General features: G+C 45.0%; 2 protein-coding genes and 1 non-coding gene across 10 annotated transcripts in view; 1 reads left to right on the top strand and 2 right to left on the bottom strand.

Moving 5' to 3' along the window:
* The window catches only part of LOC119169183 (pseudouridine-5'-phosphate glycosidase), a 2,087,124-nt gene that overhangs the window by 1,267,111 nt on the left and 792,801 nt on the right, over positions 1–27,212 (bottom strand). The gene's annotated exons all lie outside the window — the stretch shown is intronic.
* LOC119169934 (CD151 antigen) overlaps positions 1–27,212 on the top strand; it is a 316,886-nt gene that overhangs the window by 99,515 nt on the left and 190,159 nt on the right. The gene's annotated exons all lie outside the window — the stretch shown is intronic.
* Positions 143–215, bottom strand: TRNAT-CGU (transfer RNA threonine (anticodon CGU)). Its single transcript has one exon. It is a non-coding gene; the product is annotated as a tRNA-Thr (tRNA).

Raw genomic sequence — 27,212 nt, forward strand, 5'->3', positions numbered from 1 at the left:
ACCTAAGGGCTCGTTTTTCCGTGTTTTTTAACACAATATTAATGAGATATAACAGACAGTAATGCCAAGGAATGTACAGGGGAAGTTATTAAGATCAATGGAATGTAAATAAGAAGAAAGAAAAGTGGATGAAAAAATTACCAACTGTGAGCAGGAATCGAACCTACGACCTTCGAATTACGCGTTCGATGCTCTAACCACTGAGCTATCACAGCGGCCCTCCCTCCATCCACTTTTTTGGGTTTATCTGTGAATTTAGAAGTAGGAGCGACAGTCAGCGCCATCTATAAGCCAAACAATGAGTATATATATATATATATATATATATATATATATATATATATATATATATATATATATATATATATATATATATATATATATATATATATATATATATATATATATATATATATAGTCTAGTAGATCCTCCGTGAGCGGTCACAACGTGGTTTATTTCGACGTTTCGGCCTAGAGTCTGGCCTTCATCAGGAATAAAGATACAGTTTGTCGGTGCTCAGCTTTATACAATCTCAAATCAGAGGGCAAGGAAAGAGAAAAAAAAAGAGAAAAATAATATACGGTGGACGCCCCTGGGGTGCCCCCCTTTTCCACTTTTCCCTCCACTTCCCCCCCATCTCACTCCCCCCTCTCCCCTTCACCTTTCTGATGTCAGTGGTTTGTGTATGTTTCCGTTCACTAGCGCATTCCTCCCGATCAGACGGTCCCTCCTGGCACTGGCGGTTCGGTGTGGGGCAAAAAAGAGCTTTTCAGGAAGTCCTAAGCCTTTAACTACTCGGGGTCCCGTAAACAATTCGTCGTAGAAGGACGGGGGCCGCGTATTGTGGCAGAGGCTGGTCAGCGGGCATTTTAGGAAGTTCTAAGCCTTTAACTACTCCGCGCCCTGTCAACATTTCGTCGTAAAAATAGGGGTGCCCCGTATTGCGGTAGGCTGTGAAAGCGCGTGCAATGCGAATTCCTGGCCCGCTTCTAAATTACGCGTGTCGTGGGGGCCTCCTGGCTGTGCACATGGTTGCTGCTGGGCATGTCGTGCATGGCACAATTGATTGGGTAGTAAAATAAAACAAAACAGACGACAGCTGCACTTAGGAAGAGTAGTTACACTTGGAATTGTTTTAGGTTGTCCAGTGCCCTTCGCAGCTGCAGTGCCGTGAACTCAGTTACTATTTTCATTGTTGCCGTTATTGTTTTCTAATGCTTTAATTGCTGCAAGTGTACCAGGATTCTCATTTATTCCTCTATCGAGGGTGTTAAATCGGTGGATAAGGTATGACTCTCGTTGTTCACGTTCTCGATTTGATTTAAATCCCGTCTCTAAGAGCGTTACTGATAGTTTGTCGAACGCATGGTCGGGAAGATTGAGATGTTTTGATAGAGGTAGACTTGGGGCTGATTTCGCATGGGCTCTGTGATTATTGAAGCGAATCCTAAATGGTGTTTCTGTTTGTCCGATGTACTGCATACCACACACGTTGCATTCGAGTAGGTACACCATATTAGAGGAATCGCATGTTAGGTTTCCTCGTATGTTAATCGAAAACTTGGATTGCGTGCTGGTTGCTTTGTCTGTTTCTCGCATCGCCTTACATACAAGACATCGTGGCTTTAAGCAAGGGCGGCATGAATTATTGGGTGGTGATGTGATGTGGGTGGTGATGTGATGCGCACCTCATCAGTGCCATCCCCGCACCAAAAGAAGATTGACTTCTGAAATGTAAGTCCAGCTCATCACTTCCCAGTTGCAGTGCCACTTTCCTTAAAGTACGAAAACTTGCTGACAAACGAATTAGACATGAAATGCATAAATCAACATTGCAAGTGTACCTTCGTGCTAGAATAGCCCCCAAGGGTATGACACTCTCCCTCACACCAGCCGCTACAAATCTAGATAAACACGACCAAATAACATGGAAAAACGTCCTCCTTGAGGCATCTCTTAAATTAACAGAAATTGCTCTTAATCATAGTGACAAGCAGGTAAAGAAACTGGTCGCTATGACCAACACCATTCTCCGCCACAACACTTTATCGAACGAAGAAATCACGCGAATAACAGAATTTGAGCAGAATAAATACCAAGCCATCAGGACCACAAAAATTCATAAACTCGAAAGAGACCATGTGCCCAAACCCACGTTCCCTGATACAGTGCCTTATCATTACAACACCACCACCCAGGAAAACACTAATGGTACAAACGAGCACCCATCTAGGAACACACCGTGTGACACTGTGGTTGTAAACTTATCGGACACGAGCTTGTCACCTGACGAAGTAAAACTGCTATCTAAGGGACTAAGCTACTGCCCGACCACAAAATTTTTCGATGAATTCCACTTACTCCGAGACCTCGACAACTTCGCTCGAAGCTTAAGGTTGCGCGAATATTTCTTGGATAGGCCTTCTAACCACGAAACAATTCACCGCCGTAAATCAAATGATTGGACACCGAACAGTAATCGAGACAAGTGCTTGGACCTTTATATCACTGCAGTACAGAAAGATATAGTACACGAATACCACAGACAGAAAGGAAACCGAGAAAACTTGACCAAATCTGAAAAAATAAGTATGAAAAATTTGGCATCTAGGACAGACATAACAATAAAACCCGCTGACAAAGGAGGAGCAATTGTAGTCCTTAATACAACCGACTACCTACAAGAAGCATACCGCCAACTAGACGACTCAAGATTTTACGAACGCCTCCCAGGTGATCCGACAGACGAGTACAAACGTATCGTATCAACAGAACTAAAGAAACTGTTGGACGCAGAAAAGATAACCAACACTGACCACAAACTGATGCAAGCAGCATACCCTCGTCCAGGTCGCTTCTACATCCTCCCAAAAATTCATAAACCCGGTAACCCAGGCCGACCAATCATATCAGGCATCGGTACAATAACTGAACCCATATCAGGGTACGTGGACAAACTAATAAGCCACATTCCATGCACCCTCGCGTCGTACATAAAAGACACCACACATTTTCTTCGAGACATTGCGGGTATCTGTGTGCCGAAAAACTCGTACTTGGTTACTCTTGATGTCTCTTCATTATATACAAATATTCCTCACGATGACGGCATAGCTGCATTACAAAACATGTACACAAACCATAGACAATCTAACACCCCAGATTTCTCTGCCATTGCAACATTGATGAGGATGGTCCTCGAATTAAATTCATTCGAGTTTAACCAAGAGTATTTTCGACAAATCAGCGGGACCGCTATGGGCACCAAAATGGCACCTAATTATGCCAACATATTTATGGGAAAGCTAGAATCTGAATTTCTTGCACAAAGTTCCTTGAAACCAATGTTATACAGAAGATACATAGACGACATCTTTCTCATTTGGACCCACAGCGAGGACGAACTTCTCAGCTTTATAGACACTTACAATGCTGTACATCCGAACATACACTTCACACACACATACTCGCAAGTTACCGTAAATTTTCTTGATGTTACCATAACGATAGAAGAAGAGAAGCTCTCTACAATCCTATATCGCAAGCCAACGGATCGACAACAATACCTTCATTACCAAAGCGATCACCCACGCCACTGTAAAAACAGTATTCCATACAGCCAGGCTCACCGGTTTAAGCGAATCTGCTCTAGAGACGCTGACTTTGACACGAGCTCACAGAGGCTAAAACTTATGCTCGAGCAACAAAAATACCCCCCACATGTAATTAATGACGCTGTTCAAAAAGCGAAAAAACTAAAGCGTGAAGACTTACTTATGAAGCGACCACCACGAGAAGACCCACAACGAACAAACCTCTGCTTGACTTACAGCACAAACTTCCCCAATGTAAACAAAATCCTTAAACGACATTACAACATTCTGGAACAAAGTGAACGTCTGAAACGCGCATTCCCATCCGCTCCAGGCGTCGTTTACCGACGACCACGTAACCTCAAAGACACCCTTGTCCACTCCCAAATTAACACATCACCACCCAATAATTCATGCCGCCCTTGCTTAAAGCCACGATGTCTTGCATGTAAGGCGATGCGAGAAACAGACAAAGCAACCAGCACGCAATCCAAGTTTTCGATTAACATACGAGGAAACCTAACATGCGATTCCTCTAATGTGGTGTACCTACTCGAATGCAACGTGTGTGGTATGCAGTACATCGGACAAACAGAAACACCATTTAGGATTCGCTTCAATAATCACAGAGCCCATGCGAAATCAGCCCCAAGTCTACCTCTATCAAAACATCTCAATCTTCCCGACCATGCGTTCGACAAACTATCAGTAACGCTCTTAGAGACGGGATTTAAATCAAATCGAGAACGTGAACAACGAGAGTCATACCTTATCCACCGATTTAACACCCTCGATAGAGGAATAAATGAGAATCCTGGTACACTTGCAGCAATTAAAGCATTAGAAAACAATAACGGCAACAATGAAAATAGTAACTGAGTTCACGGCACTGCAGCTGCGAAGGGCACTGGACAACCTAAAACAATTCCAAGTGTAACTACTCTTCCTAAGTGCAGCTGTCGTCTGTTTTGTTTTATTTTACTACCCAATCAATTGTGCCATGCACGACATGCCCAGCAGCAACCATGTGCACAGCCAGGAGGCCCCCACGACACGCGTAATTTAGAAGCGGGCCAGGAATTCGCATTGCACGCGCTTTCACAGCCTACCGCAATACGGGGCACCCCTATTTTTACGACGAAATGTTGACAGGGCGCGGAGTAGTTAAAGGCTTAGAACTTCCTAAAATGCCCGCTGATCAGCCTCTGCCACAATACGCGGCCCCCGTCCTTCTACGACGAATTGTTTACGGGACCCCGAGTAGTTAAAGGCTTAGGACTTCCTGAAAAGCTCTTTTTTGCCCCACACCGAACCGCCAGTGCCAGGAGGGACCGTCTGATCGGGAGGAATGCGCTAGTGAACGGAAACATACACAGACCACTGACATCAGAAAGGTGAAGGGGAGAGGGGGTAGAGACATGGGGTGGAAGTGGAGGGAAAAGTGGAAAAGGGGGGCACCCCAGGGGCGTCCACCGTATATTATTTTTCTCTTTTTTTTCTCTTTCCTTGCCCTCTGATTTGAGATTGTATAAAGCTGAGCACCGACAAACTGTATCTTTATTCCTGATGAAGGCCAGACTCTAGGCCGAAACGTCGAAATAAACCACGTTGTGACCGCTCACGGAGGATCTACTAGACTATATGCAACGCTACGGCCACTCAACCACCATGCCTGCCTATATATATATATATATATATATATATATATATATATATATATATATATATATATATATATATATATATATATATATATATATATATATATATATATATATATTCATTTATTTATTTATTTATAAAGAGACGCCCTGTATATCTACTACATAAGCTCCATCCGCGAATGCTGAGCGCTGCTACTTGAATCTTGAGAACACTGTGAAGGAGTCCCTTGTGACTACTAAATTAAAGGCGACCAAGTGCTCTATTTCAAGATAATCATGGTCGTTTTGATATCTGCAAACTTCGACCATTTGTTGTTCTTTAACGTGTGCCTAAATATATGACACGAGACCTCAAGCATTTCGCCTCCATCGCAATGCGGCCTCTGCGACCGGGATTCGATCCCCCCTCGACCTTCGAGTCAGCATTGAGCACCGTAACCGCTTGACCATTGAAGCGGGTCACCCGCGGAGCGTCACAACATGCATGCCCGAACTTTGCCACTCCACCAGCTACGTCAAATAGTGCTCACAAGATACACAACGCGATTGCTGAGGTACCGATGTTCCCAAACATTTAGACGACGTTCAACTGTAAAAACAACAAGGAATTTCATTACGCTATCGCCGGACTATCAACATTAAATGCATCACCCTAGATTCTAACAAAATAAACCTGCTCTCATGATTTGAATGACCTGCCTGACCATTGCTGGACAATGAGCTCAGTGACACAGGCTTTCGATATACTGCTATTGCACAGCTGTTTATTAATGATGTTTCAGCTATTTTATATGCAACGTTACATTTATCGCGTTACTAGACCTGTCAATATACCTTCAAGATATAACTGCAAATATTTTATTGCTAACAGTAAGGGTAAAGCTGTTCAAATAATATTGTCCATTCCATAGGCAAAGTGAATGAACTACAGTGAACAGGCACCCGTGCGCGCGGTGGGTAGTTTAAGAAATCCATAATTTAGACACAGCGGCCGTTCATTCTTTGTCCCATTATGGCTTGGCTTAGTGACTACGTGTGTCATGCCTAGATCGCTTAACGCGCTTCCTTGCGGCCCGTGCAAAAACAATAAAAAACATCAAGTTCAAAAGAAAGAAATCAAGTGCACATGAAATGTCAAAAATCACACTGGTGTCATGCGTCAGAACACGGGCTTGGTAATAGAAGAGAACACAGAGGAGACGAGGGTGCTGTGGAGAATGAAAGGAGAAAAAAAAATATCGCGTTTGATTTCCGAGCGCTCGTGGAGGTGGGTGTAGTGAGATAGCTTTTCGCGGTCGAGCCAATTAGCCACGACGACTGGCTGTGCAGGCGCCTCGATGCCTAATTTGCCGCACCGTGCCTCAATTAGAGTGGATTGCTCGCCGAGAGCGCATGGCCGCCACTCGAGCGATGTCAGAGCCTCGCACGAAACAGCGGCCTGCAGGAGGTAACGCGCGTGAACAATGTCTCGAGGGAAGACGACGCAGTTCACGAGACACACAGCGTTATGAAGGCTAGCGGCAGCGGCGTCAGTCCTTGGAAGGTTAACGAGCCGGTGCGAATCGAAACAGCCCGTGTTCGGCAGCGTGCTTGTGATTACGCTTTATTTATTTATTCAACTTTGCTGTAGAGCATCATGAAAGCACCATCTTTTTCTTTACCGAACAAAGATGTAGGCAAGAGGGAAGAAACGCTGTCTGTAAAGTTGTAATTCACAATTTTGAACAAACTAAAAAAAAGATCATTGCGTCAAAAAAAAACATTTTCGCTTGAGGGGGCCGTGTATACCAGACGCGTCTCGCATGGGCTCCTGCTTTTCGTGCTTTTTAACCCGAAACAAGGCCAGTGACGAACCCAAGAGTTTCACAGCCTCAGCCGCCAAGACACGAGGAATCGGCGGACGCCTGCTTCTTTTGGGTGAGTGCATTTTGTCTCAAGATATAAGACTTAATTCCCGACAAGCGCGCGTCCAGTTTATTAAGCCTAACGCTGAGTTCGTTCTTGGGCAAAGCCGCGCGGCGCGTGCACAACGCGCTCAGGCGTTCCTGACGGCACGGCACGAGCGCTCGCGCTCACCGTGGCGAAAAGCTTAGAATGAGCAGAGACGCAGCCGCAGCAAGCGAAATGCAAAGAAACCAGCAAGACGAAGAAAATACAATGCAAACTGACCAAGTGGACGCAAACAAAACAACAGAAAATTTGTGGACCTATGACGCTGGCAGTGGCAGAACAATTGACCATTTGCGGAAAAGTGAGCGCCCCCTGTCGTGTAAACAGGAAAGCTTCGCTTTTGGTTGGAAAACAAAACGCTTGTTTTGTTGCTTTAGGACCAAAAACGCATGCCCGTTACTGAAACAAGAAGGTAAAGGAGAAAAACATTCTGTTGACGTTTGTATACACGGTGTAAAACAAGAATTTCTCGCGTTTCAGCCTGAGAAATAACCAAGTGAGGTGATACCTGCACTCCGCCACCTCGATGGTTCGCCAGGCTCATTACGCCTGCTCTTTTAAGTAGAACATTATGTTATACACTTGAAGTTGAACCTTGAAATGTCTGTCGATTAACTATAGGTTCAGTGAGGACGGCTTGTGCACCGTCTGTGAGGTACGGTGTTTGCGTGAAAACGGCAGTGTTCGCCGTTACTACGGGTCATATCGATGGAACGCCAGGCTGATGTTTTCCAACCAAAACCAAAACGCCTGTACAGGAACGCTACCTGTGCGGTTACTGCTCATGCGCAGTGGTTTTCCCGCAAATGGTCAATTGCAACGGAAAGCGCTTGGATCACGTGAAATAAGAAAGACAAGAAGGCTGTCGCCAATCCAAGGTCACCGGCCAACCAACCCACAGAGCAGCCACCTATCAATGAGCAGACGCTAAAGTCATCACCAACGCAGCAACAACGCAGGCCCAAGATGCCACCTCTGCCGCTCGATGACTTCAAGATCGTCTACCGCCCGCAAGCAGGTCTTGACCTCGCCAAATGGAACACCGTCGCTGTCACGCATGCCATCGGCAGAGTGAGTGGACTATCACAGCAAGACTTTAACGACAAGGTACGCGTACAAGTCCAGAGAATGGAAAACCTAATCATCGCAAGCACCGCCGCCAAAGAAGACGCCAAGAAGCTGGTAAGCATCCAGAAAATACAGCTTGGAGGAAATTTTTACACTGTGAACGGCAACATCAGAACACCGGACGATGTCTCCAGAGGCGTCATCAGCGGCTTGATACCCGGTACGAACACCGCAGAACTCATGGCTGGAATTCGCGCACCGGCAAGATACACAGTTCTTCATGCCCGAATGCTAGGTCAATCGACCGCGGCAGTCGTCTTCTTTGAAGGACTGCACGTTCCCTACTACATAATTTTCCAGAGCGTAGACTTCCGCTGCAGACCATATCGTAAGTCAGTGCAGTATTGCCGAGCTTGTGGCAATACGGGTCACCGCCAGGACGTCTGTTCGAAACCTATCCCTGATTTCTGCTATAAATGTGGCAAGGCCGGACAAACGCAGGGACATGAATGCGCACCCATCTGCAAGATCTGCGGGGAAGGACACGAAACAGCAAGTAAAGAATGCAAAAGGAGACTAAAGCCAAGTCCACCACCCTTCAACGTAAGAGAACAGCGCCTCAACAGGCTTCAAGAAATAGACAACAACTGGAACGCCAGCGGAGAAGAGTTCCCTGAGGTTAGCATATCGGCCGCTACCTCTAACAGTAACAATGAGGGCCGCGTCTCCACGCGCTGCAGTTCCAAGTCAAAATTTCGTTCGAGTTCGCGCTCCCACTCTCGCACGCGTTCCGTCTCTGCGCGCAGTAGATCCAAATCAATACTGCGTTCCAGTTCGCGCTCCCGCTCTCGCACGCGCTCGCGTTCCGTTAAACGTGCGAGCTACGCTGCCATGGCAAGTGGATCTAATGACCGCAGCAGCTTAACCTCCTCGAAGTCGGACACCTCATCCATACAGGGTCTCGAAGGTAGACTGAAAAACCAGCAAGAAAAGCTCCAGAATCAGCACAGCCAACTGCAAAGCCAACAAAGTCTCATAAATAAACTGCTTCAGAGTCAAAAACGACAACAAGAGCTCATTGACAAACTACTTGAAAAGTGCACGCATCAGCAAGGACATTCGGACAATGCAGAACAACAATATCAAGAACAAGCCAACTCAAGCACAGAGCCGGCAACGACGCTGACCAAGGTAGGCGTCCAAGCCCTAGTGAACGCAAGGTACACGATATTCGAAGAATCTTTCATGAATAACATGCACGCCACGATGGAAAAGATTGTCCAGTCTGCAATAGAAAAAACAGCCTCAATGTTTGAACACAAGATCACCACGCTTAATGCCAAAATTGATGGGATTGCTGCGCAAGTCAACAATTTCATCGCACACGTGAAGAAAACTTACGTAACCATGGCACAGTTCGACAGCTTGAACAACCCACGCCAAATGACTCGGAAGAAGGCACGAGCGAACAGTCACAATGCCTCTCGCTCAGTCTCGCCGAGTCGCGATGGCAGGCGTGACATCGAATCGATTGAAGATGGCAGTCCCTAACCATAAGTATAAGAACCAGCATTCAACTTTACGCATATGGCAATGGAACTGTCGGTCATACCGCCCTCGACACGCAAGCCTACAAGAATTCATCAAGCTTAACCAACCAGACATCATTGCACTTCAGGAAACCAACACGCAAAACGTACGACTGCAAGGCTACACGACCTGCGCACAAGCCCATCGAACTGCCATACTTGTCAAGAAAGCACTTTCAACGCAAAAACACGAAATCGAGGACACTCAAATAGAGCATACCCTAATAGAGATTCTGCCGGAACGAAAGACGCAGCAAAGTCTTTTCATAACCAATATATACAGCCCCCCACGAGACCAACTACCAGGCTTCGATCACTTCATACGAGAAATCAGGAAGCGCACAAATGGCCACCAGATCATAATAATGGAAGACTTTAACGCCTCTCACACGGCATGGGGCTATCATATCACCACGAGGAAGGGTTCTAGAGTGCATGATACTGCTCAACATCACAGACTAACCCTGTGGAACGACCTTCTTCAGAAGACGAGAATCGGGAACAGCGTCTCCAGGGATACAAATCCAGATCTTACGTTTACGGCGAACGTCACTAGGGCAGAGTGGAGTGTGCTACCGGAAACTTTAGGTAGTGATCATCACATCATCCAACTCTCCGTAGCGCACACTCGTAAACAGACCAAGACTGGAATAGCACGGTTAACGGAATGGCAATCCTTTAGGAATGACCTCGACGTTGAAACCACCATAATCGACATTGAAGACTGGTTTAAGAATGTGCTCAAAATAGCCGAACGCTACACTAAGGACATACAGCTTGACGTTGATACACCCGCCGTCGACGCGCATCTCCTCCACCTTTGGGAGGCTAGAAGAGGACTTCTAAAACGGTGGAAGCGGCAAAAACTAAACAGAAAGTTACGGAAACGCATTCCTCTCCTCACCGATCAAGCTCAAGATTATGCGAACCGATTGGCCAGGCAGAACTGGCATGCTTTCTGTGACAAGCTGCAGGGGACTCTGAGCACCAAGAAAACCTGGCATCTGCTACGCACACTTCTAGCCACGCAACCCTCCAAAGCAGCACAGAAGCAGCACCTTCAGAGGCTTATTCGAAACTACGCCGGTACAGAAGAACACATCCTAGAAGAATTACAAAAGAAGCTCTGTGGCGATGCACCCACTAGGGCTTCAATTCACACCAAAGAATACGCTGGCGCACCAAACACTGAACTTGACCGGCCCTTCAGCCTGGCTGAGCTGCACACAGCCCTAACGAAGTTGACAAGAAATACCAGCCCCGGAATAGACAGGATTGTCAACAAGCACTTACGCAACCTACCGCACCAGGCCACCACGGCTCTTCTCCGTTATTACAACGACTTCTGGGATAATTGAGAGCTACCTGCGGTATGGAAGCACTCGAAAATCACCATGATCCCTAAGCCTAACAAACCACTCGGCATCGAGAACCTACGCCCGATTTCTCTCACCTCGTGCGTGGGAAAGCTGTTCGAACACATGGTGCACGACCGCTTAACCCAGTACCTGGAAGATAGTGGACACCTACCGGACACCATGTTTGGCTTCAGGCAGCATCTTTCGACGCACGACGTGCTCTTACTACTCAAAAAAGACCTCCTTGATCACCTCACCCATCGAAGTAAGTACTCCATACTCGGAGTTGACGTCAAAGCGGCCTTCGATAACGTCAGCCACGACGCGATCCTCAACAACCTCGAAGGCGTTGGCTGCGGCATGAGAACCTACACGTATGTCAGAAACTTCCTGACAGACCGTACAGCAACTGTGGGCATATGCAACATCCGCAGCAAAAGCTTCCAACTACCGAAAAAAGGAACGCCGCAGGGTTCGGTCATCTCGCCGTTACTTTTCAATGTGACTATTATCAATCTGCCAAAAATTCTCAACAAAATACCTGATTTACGGCACGCGATCTACGCTGATGACATCACGCTCTGGACCAGGGCTTCGAACACTGGGAGACAAGAGACCTGCCTACAAACCGCCGTAGATGCCATCGAACGGTATCTCAGAGACCGCGGTCTCTACTGTGCCCCCGAGAAATCCGAGCACCTCGTCCTCAAAGCGAGAACAAGAGGCAGACCCCCTCTATACGACGAGCCCGACCCTAGCGTAACGCTGAAAGGGACCTTAATTCCAAAAGTCGAGACCCTGCGAGTGCTTGGAGTTCACATCTACAAGGATGGATCGGGAGCTGCCACCATACCGAGACTCCAACGGACACTATCAGAACTCACGCACCTCGTCAAGAGGATCGCGAATCAACGAAACGGACTCAAAGAGCACGACACTCTACGTATAATGCAAGCTCTGTTCACCAGCCGCATTACGTACGGCACGCCGTACCTAAAGTTGAAAACCGCTGAAATTGAAAAACTTAATATCATGATAAGAAAGGCCACTAAATTTGCCCTGGGACTTCCGCCAATGGCCTCTACCACACGTCTCCTAAAGATGGGCGTCCACAACACGTGGCAAGAGCTCATTGAAGCGCATAGGAATAGTCAGCTGGAGAGGCTCAAGCTGACGCCCACGGGGAGGTCGGTGCTCCGGTACCTCAACTACAGCGACACGTTCATCGCCGATGCAGACCGGAAAAAGCGCATCCTGCTGTACATTAGAGAGTCGCTGTCCATCGCACCTATTCCACGCAACATGCATCCTACTTTCCACAAAAGTAGACGCAAGTCTAGAGCTAACGCTATTCGAGGCAAGTTCAAGCAAGACCCGGACGCCCGCTACACTGACGCAGCCAAGTATCCGCATAGAAACGCGTACGCTGTCAGCGTCGTCGATTCTCAAGGCCGAGAATTAGCGTCAGCCACGGTCAACGCACTCAATTCAGACGCCGCAGAAGAATCGGCAATCGCTCTAGCAACCACAACATGTACAGACGCCGCGGTGATTTTCACCGATTCACAAGCCGCTTGCAGGAATTTTGCTAAGGGCCGTATCTCAGCCAATGCCATCAATATTTTGAAACGGCGAAGCACTCCACTCCCATACACTTGTGTATTATGGGTGCCAGGACACGAGGGTCTGCAGGGAAATAAAGCGGCCCACGCCGCTGCCCGCGAGCAGGTCAGCTGGGCTGCCCCCTGCCCACAGGACATTCGATCCGTCGTTGAAGGGACGGAAAATGTTCAAAACACCTACTCGTCGTTATTCCAGCATTACAGGCTGGAGCGACGAGTATACCCTCCACAACACCCAAAACTTACAAAAGAGGAAAGCGAGACGCCTGCAAAGCAGCACATACACACATGGGGCCCTAATGCACCGTCTCTACCCAACGAGATATAGCTCTATGTGTCCGCTTTGCAACGTACCGGACACCCTGGCGCACTTGCTTCTTGCATGCCAGTGTATTACCAGACGTAATCTGCAACAACACACGACTGATAACGAAGCAGGACGGACGAACGAAGACCTAACCGAAACGTGGGAGGCGAAGCTCGCCCTCGAGGACCTGGAAGAGCAACAACAACTCGTCACCAGGGCCAAGAGGGCAGTAGAAGCCAGAGGGTTCTAAAGGCAGGTCATGTCTTCAAAAAGATGCAACACAGTTTGTAAAGTGCACTTCAGGAGTGGTATGTAACATACCCCTGTCTTTTGGTCGCATGTACATCGGCCAAACTAGTCGATATTTGACTGTGTGCTTCCAAAAACACAGAAGCGATACCCCATAGCAGCGTATTGCGATTCGTGCTAATAGCGACTTTTGTTTAAAAAAACAAGTGTTCTTCTTCGGCGTTCTCTTGAAACTACGCGTGCAATTTCTAAAGCGTATCGCATTTCCAGGAATATAGATCAGTGTATCAGTGCCATCGGGCATTGCTCGGAACACTGTTTCAAAATAAACGTTTACTTCTCTCTCTCTTTTCGCTTGAGCTTCACTTTCAAAAGTTGGATGAGATTGCGTATGCGGGCCTTATGTGCATTGCCCTCTTAGTAGCTATAACCTGGCTACTGCAAGGACAGCTGTTAATTGCCCACTACGCCAAAATTCTTCCTTTCCAAAATCAGCCAAGGGGCCAATACGCATCTGTAAGGCAACACGCGAACCTACACAGCTGATCCCTTTTTCGACGTTTTTGTACCAGATTCTGTTTAATTATGTCGGAGTGCATCGCGGGCTTTAAAAACACCGACTAATTGCGCTATTCACATTTTTAACGCCTGGTGGGATTGTATACACCTATGTTACGCCATATATGACGTGTTAAACAGCCTTGCCTGCTTGCCTGTTCTGGCGGTCAATGTAATTGAGCAATTAAGGACTATGCAGAGTTAAAAGCAACGGTTATTGCTATAATTCCATTTAGCAGAATAAAGTGATTTTGGCACAACAAGAAAAAAAACCGAGAAAAGAAATAATACAATTGTTCGACTGACTTCCTTCGACACATGAGATTTTTATAGCGAAAAAGGGTAGAAAATGGGCTAGTTGGTAGATGGTAAAACAAAGTGAAAAACAAACTTCCATTTATTCAGAATCCACTGAAGGAAGCGAAAGCATGGCCGTGTTCCTTTAAATTCATAAGATAGCGCGTGGACTAAAAAAATGTAAACTAGAAGGGACTTGGTTTGAGATTTGGAGAACTGGTTAGTCGTGCGCGTTGTTTTCTCTGTACCCAAAAAGTTGAGCCGTACATGTGCCATGGTTTAGAGGAGAGCACAGGGCGTGTCTAAAGGCAGGTCATGTCTTCAAAAAGATGCAACACAGTTTGTAAAGTGCACTTCAGGAGTGGTATGTAACATACCCCTGTCTTTTGGTCGCATGTACATCGGCCAAACTAGTCGATATTTGACTGTGTGCTTCCAAAAACACAGAAGCGATACCCCATAGCAGCGTATTGCGATTCGTGCTAATAGCGACTTTTGTTTAAAAAAACAAGTGTTCTTCTTCGGCGTTCTCTTGAAACTACGCGTGCAATTTCTAAAGCGTATCGCATTTCCAGGAATATAGATCAGTGTATCAGTTATCCTTTATTACCACTACATTGCTGTGAGTTTACTATATAGATAATTCATAGACATGTGCTTCGAATAAACACTTTGCATGATGCTCGTATACAGTCGTTGTAATCTTGTTTTCATGCGCACCCTTCTGTCTTCCGAACGTGAAAAATCAACATCAATGGTTAGTGACCGCTCGTGCGGTCTGTCTCTTGTGTGCTTCCAGTTTGCTGAATTCATACGGTGTTTTCCTTGCATCTTTTCCCCGAAGCGTTTCGAGAAATATTGCCGCTCTGTGGTATACAACACCTTCTAGCCGGGCTTCCCTGAATACTCCCTCATGAATACTTCCTCGAACTCTCAATTTTTATTATTTATTTTATTTGCACCTTTATCAATACTGGTGTCACTGGCAGAATGATGATTTTTCGCTCACAGCCAACGATGCTGTCGCTGACGCTGGCCCCAAAATTTTTATGAAACGAGCTCTTCAGCGCTATAGGGGAGACCCGCTCAAGTTTGCCCGGCGACGCCAGCGCTTGCCTTTCCCCTGCCAGAAAAAGCGCACAACAGTAGAGTCTTCCGACCCTTTCGCTCCTTTGGGCTTCCGCGCATATGCGAAGCACGCGCTGCACGTGAAACGTCCCTCGTTCCGCGATGTCACCCCAACAGAAAAGGGGGTGACATTGCTGCGTCGTCAACTGTCACAATAACCATGCAAACACGAAGAGGTCGACGCCACCAGTGAAATTTTACCGATTCCCAAACCGATGGTACGAAACAAGCAGACGACAGAAATGGATTAAAGCAGTGCGCCGAAAAAAGTATGTAAACAATTTTTTTCATAAAAATTAGCACGCGCACAATGCATTCAAAATTACGGGTGTTCATTCCTGCGTCACTGTTCCTCTAATCTATCGAGTTACTGGGAGATGCACGTCCCCATCTTAAAAGTATAAATTTTCAGCGCCCGTCTTTAGAGCACTGTTAAAAAATAGCGAAGAAATATTTTATGCTGCTACTATTATTCGATATTGTTGGGGACGTAGTAGTTGAAGCTGTGTGCACATGTGGTATTGGTAATGTGTTGTTATATATTTTTTAAATCTACGCAGCGCCGACGGAAGTGTGTGGTTGCCAAAAGCTTGGACAACTATGGAAAAAAGAAAAAAAATGCCTTAGCCGTTGTTGCACGTCCGTTGGCAGATACAGTGAACTAGTTGTTACTGAGTGTGCAGGTGTAGCCCGAACAACACGGTTCAATTTTGATACGTGACCAAGATAAAATGCCTTTAGAGCAATGTGCTCTTCCCCTGCAGATTAGACACACACAAAAAAGTTTCTCTGAAAGCTGGGCGCTCATCATGATGGTACGCACGCTGTTCGTGAACTCAGGGTACCCGCGATGAGAATGGTGATAATACAAGGAAAGACACGCAAGATAGATGTCAATTTTCGTTGTGGGTCAGAAAGAAGCCCCAAAGAGATCATTTATTTTTGAAGTGCTGTGTATATACCGCACGATTAATTTACTAGCACGGTGGGTGCTAGTAAATTAAGGTATCCCAACTAATAGCAGTCACAGCGCAAGAACCGCTTAACCTAAAGCACGAGAAGCGGCCTTACCCATGCATCCAGTAACAAACATACTGCATAGTACACACAGCAAACCAAATAAAACAGGTATATAATTATGAACGTACAGAAAGTTTTATTCACCTCTAACGTCGTAAACAGCGTCGTCTTTCACTTGCGAAACGCACTTCGCTCTGACGAGGACGGCGTCATCTGCTACAACTTGCTTCGCTGCCCTTTTACCAAATTGCTGCCACGAAAAAAAAAATCCTCAATTGCGGCATCCTATTAAATGCAGACAGAGCGCATACATCATAACAGGCGCGCGACGCGAGACTCTCAAAAACACGTGCAGAACGCGTGCAGCGTGCGAGCAAAGCAACGCGTTTTCAAGGCAGGTTGAAAGGGACAGCGGAGAGGCCAACACTCGAGTAACCAGTTTTCTCCCCAAATTGAATGACAGCGCCACGCTCCGCAGCGCCTCTCTCGGCGTGGGTCTCCTCTATTACGTTTGAATACTGAGTGCAAAAATAACAACAAAAAATTGAAACACACAACATGAAAAAAAGTTACGCAGTGAGGGGTTATTTTTTTAAAGAAAACATTTTTTGGAGTGAATCAGAGTCATTCATTAGGTTTTCCCAATCTTACAAGGAAAAAGAATCCGAACGCATTCACACAGTATAACGTAGGCAGTGTTGTTTACTACTGCCATGGTTACCGTCACAGCGGCTGTAGCGTGTCTGGAATGCTTTCAGAGACGCCATATTAAATGTGCAGTATACTCAGCGGAAGAGGCACGATAAGGCGAAATGATGTTCATCTTATTTGAGAGCATGCTTCTCTTCTGCCTTGTTGATGTTTTACTTGTCTTGCTTCTTTTTGAAGTATATGCTATACATTCCTAATGACACGATAGCTGCCGAGCATGCTTAAGGTATCACATGCAGGAGTTTGTCACAATCTCATCATTGGTGTATGAGCGTTAACATAGGCAACTCAATCATTTTGGTCACTAACGTTCGAAATAGGCTTTCGGGGATCCTGACAGCGTTTTGGAACTCTCACATAGGTGAATTCCAGGTAAAGCGAGAGTGGCTCGACAGTCAAGAAGTTAGGTTGATATCTGGCAGCTTTTCGTGATGACTGACTGCAGGTAGCGGAGAACGAAAAAAGATCTGGGAGCAAAAGCTTCTCAGGTGCTCTAACTCTTTCCTTTGTCTCTGTTGTCTCCGACTACCCAGATCCCTTCACAGTAGAAACCGTGGACTCATCTACTATACTACGAGAATCGCTTATTCTATCCGCCGCTGAACTAGTGGTCGTTACGTGTGATTAGCTTATAAAATACCTAAGCCAGCAAGTATTTTATTTTACTGTGTTCAAGGTCTCGTTCTCATCACTGCGTCAGGGTAAATAATGAAGTTTGGTCTGGTCTTAATTGCCTGTCTGCACTCGGGCTCGCTTTCCTCAATTGCTTTTATATTGAAGTAATGGGGACAGGACTCTATCATAGCACAGTGGATGTAAATAGTAATCGTGTAGCAACTTAGCCTTACAAACGCACCCACAAGCACCCCCGCTAATAACAATAATAATAATAATAATAATAATAATAATAATAATAATAATAACCTATAAATAAACCAATTATTTAACATGCATCGGGACAACCATGAGTCTTAGTGCTCGCGCACGCAAAAATGAAACAATAAAAATGAACAATACAGCACAGGAAGCCTTCAAAAACAAATAAAATAAAATAAAACAGTGAAAACGTACGGACAAAAAAAGCAGTGCAAAATGAGACGAATAAAAAAGGCAGGAGAATCATGCAAAAGAAGTGAAAAATAAAGAGGAATATACACAACTGACGTCTCCTGACGGGAAGGGTACCAGAGTCTTGGAAGAACGCTAACATCATCTTAATACACAATAATAAAGATGACAAGGACTTGAAGAATTACAGGCCGATCAGCTTGCTCTCTGTAGTATACAAGCTATTTAAAAAGGTAATTGCTAACAGAGTAAAGAAAACATTAGAATTCAATCAACCAAAGGAACAAGCAGGATTTCGAACAGGCTACTCAACAATTGACCACATTCATACTATCAATCAGGTAATAAAGAAATGCTCAGAGTATAACCAACCACTATACATAGCCTTCATAGATTACGAGAAGGCGTTTGATTCAGTAGAAATATCAGCCGTCATGCAGACACTGCGGAATCAGGGCGTAGATGAAGTATATATAAACATTCTGGAAGAAATCTACAGAGGATCAACTGCTACCATAGTGCTTCATAAAGAAAGCAACAGAATACCAATCAAGAAGGGTGTAAGGCAGGGGGACACAATCTCCCCATTGCTATTTACCGCGTGCTTACAGGAGGTTTTCAGAAGCCTAGAATGGGAACAGTTAGGGATAAGAGTTAATGGAGAATACCTTAGTAACTGCGCTTCGCCGATGACATTGCATTGCTGAGTAACTCAGGGGACGAATTGCAACTCATGATTACGGAGTTAGACAAGGAGAGCAGAAAGGTGGGTCTTAAAATTAATCTGCAGAAAACGAAAGTAATGTACAACAACCCCGGAAAGGAGCAGCGCTTCGAGATAGGTAATAGTGCACTTGAAGTTGTAAACGACTATGTCTACTTAGGGCAGGTAATAACCGCAGAGCCTAACCACGAGATTGAAGTAACTAGAAGAATAACAATGGGGTGGAGCACATTCGGCAAGCACTCTCAAATTATGACAGGTAGATTGCCACTATCCCTCAAGAGGAAGGTATATAAGAGCTGTATCTTGCCGGTACTTAGCTACGGAGCAGAAACCTGGAGACTTACAAAGAGGGTTCGGCTTAAATTGAGGACGACGCAGCGAGCAATGGAAAGAAAAATGGTAGGTGTAACCTTAAGAGACAAGAAGAGAGCAGAGTGGATTAGGGGACAAACGGGGGTTAAGGATATCATAGTTGAAATAAAGAAGAGGAAATGGACATGGGCCGGGCATGTAGCGCGTAGACAGAATAACCGCTGGTCATTAAGGGTAACTAACTGGATTCCCAGAGAAGGGAAGCGGGTCGGGGGAGACAGAAGGTTAGGTGGGCAGACGAAATTAAGAAGTTTGCGGGTATAAATTGGCAGCAGCAAGCACAGGACCGGGTTAACTGGCGGAACATGGGAGATGCCTTTGTCCTGCAGTGGACGTAGTCAGGCTGTTGATGATGATGATGATACACAACTATGTAGAAATTGTCCTGAAAGAAGAAAAAGGTAAGAATTTGTACATTGTGGAAAACTATGTTAATTCAATGCAAAGCTGAGGTGAAATTAATGACAGTGAACTGTAAAAAACACCAAGGTAATGAAAGTTAACATTATACAGATTGTAATCTGTGAACGGTAGAGCATCGAGAGAAGTTGGCAGGTGCATGAAATGATTGATTCTCTTAGGCTAACTTGCGCAAAATTCGAAAATGTACATAGCTGAGATGTAGAGGGCGGGGTAATATACTGTGAACTAGTTGCAAAAAAAAAAAAAAATACAGGTGAGCGCGACTTTGTCGGCAGTGAAGTGATGGCTATGATAATTATCCGGCAGCTTTGCAACAATGTACAGAGGCATTTCTAGTGAGACGATGGTTGTATATGCTAATGAATCTTTTCTGAACTCTCTCAATGACGTCACTTCTGGATCTAGCATTGCCTTCTAGAACACATGCATATTCAAGTTGAGGAAGACACATTGCTGTGCACAAATTGTGGAAGGCTGTAGGGGAACTGAATTTTCCAGAAAACAACACCAAGATCACTAAATTTATAAACCTTACTTAACGCCATGCTGTTGAGAAAGTACGGAAATGGCACGATGAAAGTTTTGCGAGGTTTACTCGGGAATTTGGTCCTTGAGGTATTGATTGATATTGATATGTGGGGTTTAATGTCCAAAAGCCACCATATGAATATGAGAGACGCCGTAGTAGAGGGCTCTGGAAATTTCAGCCACGTTGGGTTCTTTAACGTGCACCCAAATCTGAGCACACGTGCCTACAAGATTTCCGCCTCCATCGAAAATGCAGCTGCCGCAGCTGGAATTCGATCCTGTGACGGTCTTTGAGGTATTGCAGAGAAAGGTTGTTGTTATCACATCGCTAGGAAAAAGAATACAAGTCTTACTGCAGCAAGAGACAGTCGGTAAATGAATGAATTTAATTAAATATCTTGATATCATTGACACAAAAGAGAAAAGATGAGCAACGAATTGCATCGTTAACGTAAGTAAGATAAGAGTGGGCATAATACCGACCCGTTGGGGGACCCCACTAGTAACTTTGTACAAGGAAGACGTTTGGTCACTTACGGCAACATAACATTATCTACTAAGAAGATAGCTGTGCAAGAGATTCACAACAGACGAGTAAACATCAATGTTTGCAGGTTTAACCAAAAACAGTGGGTAGCTGACTGTATCAAAAGCCTTGCTCAGGTCACATTTGACTACGTCAACCTGTCGTCTCTGAGAAATAGGTGGGATAACTTGCTTCATGAAACTAGCAAGATTTGTGGTAATTAGGTGGCCAGAGAGCATCCCGTGATAACTAGGAATCAATGAATGATTCACATAACATACATCATGTTGTGAAGAGCCAGCTTAAAGATCTTCGATGTGGCACACAGTATAGAAATCGGGCGATAACGAGAAATATCAGTTTGGCAGCCTCACTTGGATACTGGAAAAATACGCGCAGTTTTTCACATGCTGGGAAATGTAAAAGCGTTCAGACAGTTTTATTATATTGTAGTTAGTAGTGGGGCAAATATACTATCACATGGCGGAAGGGATGCCATCTAGGCCGAACTATCAAGACGGGTTTTAGCGACTAATGCATGAGTAGATGAGCCTTCTATAAATGACAGAACACTAGATTTGCTAATTGCCTTTTACTCTTGTCTTATCCGAGTCCTAGTGTATTAGGTCTTATAAACAGATGAAAAATGCGCGGCGAAACAGTCAGCAACGGCATGAACAACGACGATGTCCGAGTCCAGTAGCCTGAAGGACAACCCACTTTTGCTAGACCGTTTGCGTGCATACTACCGAAACTCAGCTCGCGTGTCAGATTTTTCAAATAATGCAATATATGAACTGTGGTACCATTGATATATGCGTTTAGAGAGAGCTCGAAAAAAGGTAAGCTGGCTAAATGGAAAACATGTAATCTTTTTGTGCGTGCTGTCTTTAGGCTTCAGTGCACTATAAGTTCAAGGGAGAACCAGTGTTGATATATACGATGTTCAGGTGTATATAATGGTATAAACTTCTGCATGCAGTTTAATTCAAGCTCCCAACTTTGTCATCAACATTTCTTTTGTCAGTAGCCCGCGAACAAGCAACGGCTGGCAAGTAGTGATAAAAGCCCGTGTAATCACCGTTCTTACAAGCCAATCTTGGAGATTTGCCTAAATGAGTGCTGTAGTGCGTAGTTTCGGCACATACACTTAATCTTACATTAAGTGGTGGGGGAAGTTTCTGAAGACGAACAGGAGAGATGTAGGAGTGGGGCACTTCAACGGGTTGATTGTGTGACAGACAGAGGTCTAAGAAGTTGTCTCTGCAATTGACGACTGTGTTATGTCGCAGTAGAGAATTAAACACCAGAAAATCCAAGAGAAGGCTGCGCTTTTTCTCAATGAAGGTATTGTAATGTGAAAAAGTATGCGTGATCCAGCCGATTCCAGGCACATTGAAGTCACCAAAACAGTAATTATTTGCTCACTATGAGATGAAATTACATGTGAGACAAAATCGCACGACATCATGAAACAAGGCAGGGGAGATGCTGGGCGGTAATTAGAAACATCCAATCCACAATTTTTCTCGGCGCTCCAGGCTGATTTCTAAACAGATTTTTTGAAATATTCGAGCTCCTTTCGTCTAACAGATTTTAGTGAAGTGTCAATGACAATCAGCATGCTAGCGCCTTTTTGTTTGGTTGCTCTGAAACCTCGGTCGCTACAGAAGGTGGCGAAGGTCGAGAAAAAAATGTCAGATGAGGAAATTTTAGGGCCCAGCCAGGTACAGAAATAGCGATAGTAGGAAAAGAAGACAAAAAAACATTAGTGAAGAGCTCGTTCGTCTTGATACGCAAACCACAAGCATTCTAGTAGGGAATGTCTACGTTACATGGCGGTTTCGACACTGGTGATAGCCAAGAGGGATGAAGCATGTCGTCGTGCTGCACCCCACGAAAAGACTTGAAGAGCCGGCCCAGATGCCACATCGTAGGGTCATTCAAGCGATATAGTGTTTCCTCGTCACCCTCAATGTAGAAAGAAGCATATGTCTGATACTTAGACGGAAGGCGCTGGCAAGAGATGGGAGCCAGATTGATTGAACTAATATGTTGTTTTTCGTCTGCAGCAGTGGTGTACGGGCTCAGCTTCGAAACGAAAACGGCCTTGATCCGTTGCGGCCGTTGTAGCCGTTGAGCAGCAGAATTAGTCGTAGTGGTCATTGGCCCAAACGAGGCGGGTTTATTTCACGTTCAGGTGGAAGAGGAGTCTGTCGCAGGAATCACGCTGCGTCGCTTGGACGTGTCTTCAGGTGGCAGTGACGGAGAAAGAGTATTGGAGCGAGGTACGCCGCCTTAGAGCGAGGTAGTCGCCTGCGTACTAGTACGCAGGTGGCTTTGAAATTGCAGATCGCCCGCGCTTGGAGGGCCCCAGCTGTCTTTACTGGCACGGCGACCGTGCGGTTCGTCAGCACCTCATGCAGAAAGCGGACCACTCTCCGAAGAAAGGCGCGCAGCCTTGTTTTTCGGGACTCCGGGCCTGATCCTTCCACGGGCGCTCGTTTTCTTCCCGTAGTTTTACATCATCGCTGAGGAACGAGATTTCCTCCAGCGCGTCGAGGAGGAGGTGACGCAACCTGGTGCTTTGCGAATTACTCAACTTACAGGAACGTGCAGGCTTCAAATTTCTCGGACAGTGCATGTGATAGGGTGCACATACTGTACTTCACTATACGTGTCAAACTTTGCGCAGAGTATCACATAAAAATAGGTAGCAAATGGGCCTGTAGTATTGTATATTTAGGAGCTCTTCTTTTTCACACTGAGTATTTATTGCTGTGAATGTTAAAACCGTCACAGGTCAATGGCAGGTGCAGCTACAGCTGTGTTGAAACAAAAAGTTACTGATACCGTGGACTTGTTGAGAGTGACGCTGCCAAGGTTAGAAAAGAGGAAACTGTACAAGCACTCGTTTCTTCATTAAGCGAGACATGTCTAGCAGAGGTCACCTGCATGGCATAGTGCTGCTCACTACTATGGAATACATAACGTGTGATGATGGGAATAGGAGAATGAAAGAGTGTGTGTAAAATTTTTGGGCAGTATTACAAGAAACAGGCTGAGAGAATTATAGAGCATATAAAATATTTCTTCTTATCTCTGTTCCATGAACATTGCCTATATAATAATGAGATATATTAACACACACTGTCCAGAAAAGAGTGTACATCACTGTTGCATTTGTTTAAGCAATTTCTGTTGTATGTGAAATTGAGGCACAGACAAATTGCTCACAGAAAAATGCCAGGCCTGCACGGAAGGCGCAGCACAGTCACAGCGAAAGCGAGAAGAGCGGCCTTTCAGAGCCTTTTCAAACACTCACGGGGTAACTGCTGCAAGGACACTTGCTTCATGTCCACTACGTCATTAATAATAAAAATTTTAGGGTAGTACGTCGACATTCGCTTTGCTATTTTTCGCCAATGTTCTGAGAAGAGTGGAATCCGCTAAACACCTGCAGGGAATGATCTGCCAATCGTTCATGCAGTGGCTGACGACGATGAGAAATTATGTCGGAAGGTGGTATGCGCTATAGTTAATAGGTGATCAAGAACAAGCCAATGTAATCGGTTCGAGCATTCGACGACCCACTCGTTACGCCATTCGCGTTTTGCGACGACTGCTAGTGCTTTTGCTGTTTTAAAACGCTTTTTAAGCAGTATTAACGCGATTGCTGTCCCGACATCAAAACCAAACCTACTTAAGCCAAGTTTACCAGGAGGTCCCAAGCAACGCCGTGGCTCAGTGGTAGAATACTGGGCTGGCACCTAGCGGACCCGAGTTCCAGACCCACTGCGTCATTGGTACTAGGTTTTTTTTTCTAATTTCGCGCGATGTGGTTACGGACACCGGCGGCGGCGGCGGTGGACAACTATGGGACTGAGTGAGATCCGAGTTGTGATCTGCTAACAGCTTTCACTGTAATAAAGGCTCGTTAATTCATACTCGAAGGGAGTAGAAAATTGCTCGAATAAATGGGTGGGTATTGGAATAAAGTGGACATTGCATCACAGTACGTGGGCAGAATTCAAGAGTGCCAAGGCTGTAGTTTCGCGAACTAAGTGCTACTACACATTTGTAGCGGGTGAATTTGTAAGTTAAGTTCATGGAACTCTAAAAGCGAACAGAATCGGTAGGCGATAGATACGCTAAAAAGAAGCACTAACGTGCATGCGAGCAGGGAGCCTGTATGTTGAAATACATGTTGATATTTATGCTTGGAAACATGTTTATATATTCGACAGAGTTAAAACAATGCAAATGAAAAGTAACCAGTAGTTTGCCTTCGCTTGTGTTTCTTCTAATGCGACTCCTCCATCATTGTTCGTGGCTTGCCCAAGCGCTCAAATTCAGCATGCGAAATTTCATCTTGCGAGAAAATCTGTTTCCCTCATCACCGCGTATGTCTATCATTCCCTACAGATCTTCCATTTTGTCGACTATTAATAATACATCCTCTGCTTACATCAATGCTGGCAATGACTGTTCAGCGTCTTTTCCTTGCTTGGCAAAAGAGAGGCTGCAGCCGAGTCGACTCCCCTCTAACTTGTCTTCTAGTTCCTTTAGATAACCATAAATAAAAAAGGTAACACAGGACGTCTTTGTCGAAGTCCGCGTTGTACTTTTATAGGTCCGTATACCTGTTCTTTCCATTTTATACCTACCTATTTATTTTTATAGATATTCTTGAGAAGATTAGCTATTCCATCTCCCACATTTAGTGCGTCCAGTATTATCGACAAGTCTTTTCGAATCACACTATCGTAAGCTTCCTTGATATCTATAAATGCCAGCAATAGGGGCCTGTGTTCTTTTCTCGCTATTTCAATACAGTGCATCATTCAAAACAGATTGTCCTCCAACCTCCTTCGTTTACGGAACCCACTTTGTAGTTCTCTCAACACCCCCTCATTCTCCACCCATGTCTGTATTTTTTCCTTCAGTATCTTAATCACCAGCTTGTAATTTACGGATGCCACTGTTATAGGCTGGTAGTTGTTTATATCAGCTTTGTCCCCCTTTACCATAGAGATCATGCTTCTCTTCCTTTGTTTTTACCAATTGGGGGTTTCACTATCCATGATTGCTTTGCTCGTTGCCTCTATAAATGATTGCTTAGAGTTTCATCCTAGTTTCTTTATTAACATAATTGGGATGCCATCAGGGCCTGGTAATGTGCTATTAGGAACCCTCTTCTCTGCCCTCTCACACTCTCGTTTTCCCAGTGGAGCCACTGCGCTAATTGGTTCATCCTCATCCGGTATAGTGCATGCAGCGCTTTCTTTATGTTTCAATTTTTCTGTCATCATTGTTCTTATATATTCTATTGCCTAATCCCCTTCTTGTCTAACCACTTAAACTGTAGTTATAAACCTTTGTTCCATTCTTGTCTTATTACTCTGATCATTGAGATGGTTCCAAAACTTTGCAGCTGACTTTCTGTTCTTTTTGCTTGTTTCTGCTATCCATTGGGCCCCCTTTCTTCTAATCTTTTGACTGATCAGATCAGACGCTTCCCTTCTGCAACTCAAAACGTTATCCCCTTTTCTTTTGACATCACCTCTGGTTCGCCCCTTTGTTTAGCATATGTGTTCCCTGGAGGATTCCTGACATCTTACTATCGCTCTCCTAACTTCCCCATCCCACCAGCTCTTGGGTTTATATTTCCTTGTCTCGGTTGATTAGACTTTTACCTTAGCAAGCTTTAACTGAAGCAATCGAGTTAGATTTGTGTACGTCCACTCTGTGTTACTATCGCCGGTGCTTATTTTCTCAATCTCTTTAGTTGCTATATCTGTTTGCCTTTCTTAATAAAGATTACCATGTGGCTGCTCATAATGGCTCCTTCTCATTTTAATTTTTCTTCCAAAACTCAGCTTGATACGTTTGTGATCACAACCTGAGCTTCTGGACCCATATTCATCTATGTTCATCACCCTTAGCCAATCATACATTCTATGTGACATCATTGCGTGATCTATCGTCGACTGTAGCCTTCTCACCAACCATCCTATCAGCCCTTCGCACTTTCTGTACTGTTGCCAATGAATAAATCACGCCTTTCGCACATATTCATTAGCAATCTGCACGGTGGGCCAGGACTTCCATCCATATCTTCTATGTGTGCATTCAAATCTAATAGTAATATTACCTTGCACTCTTCTCCTAACTCTTTGATGTGATTTTCTATGTTCTGCGCCATTTCTTGATTTTACTCTCTGGCTTTTGCCCCTGTCCACCAGTATACAAAACTCAGGAGCGTCATCTGCCCTGCCACTTTCCCTTTTAGCCATAGATGTTCCCTGCACTCCTGCTTGTCCTTTGCTACTCTGTACATTTATGAATAAATGCACCAATACCACCACGCTTCCGGCTGCATTCTGTTCTATTTTACAATATTCCCATGCGTAGTCCGGATTGCTAGGTCCTTGTTTCATGTCCCTAAGTTGT

This window comes from Rhipicephalus microplus, chromosome 2 (assembly GCF_043290135.1).
Source record: "Rhipicephalus microplus isolate Deutch F79 chromosome 2, USDA_Rmic, whole genome shotgun sequence".
NCBI classification, from domain to species: Eukaryota; Metazoa; Arthropoda; class Arachnida; order Ixodida; family Ixodidae; genus Rhipicephalus; species Rhipicephalus microplus.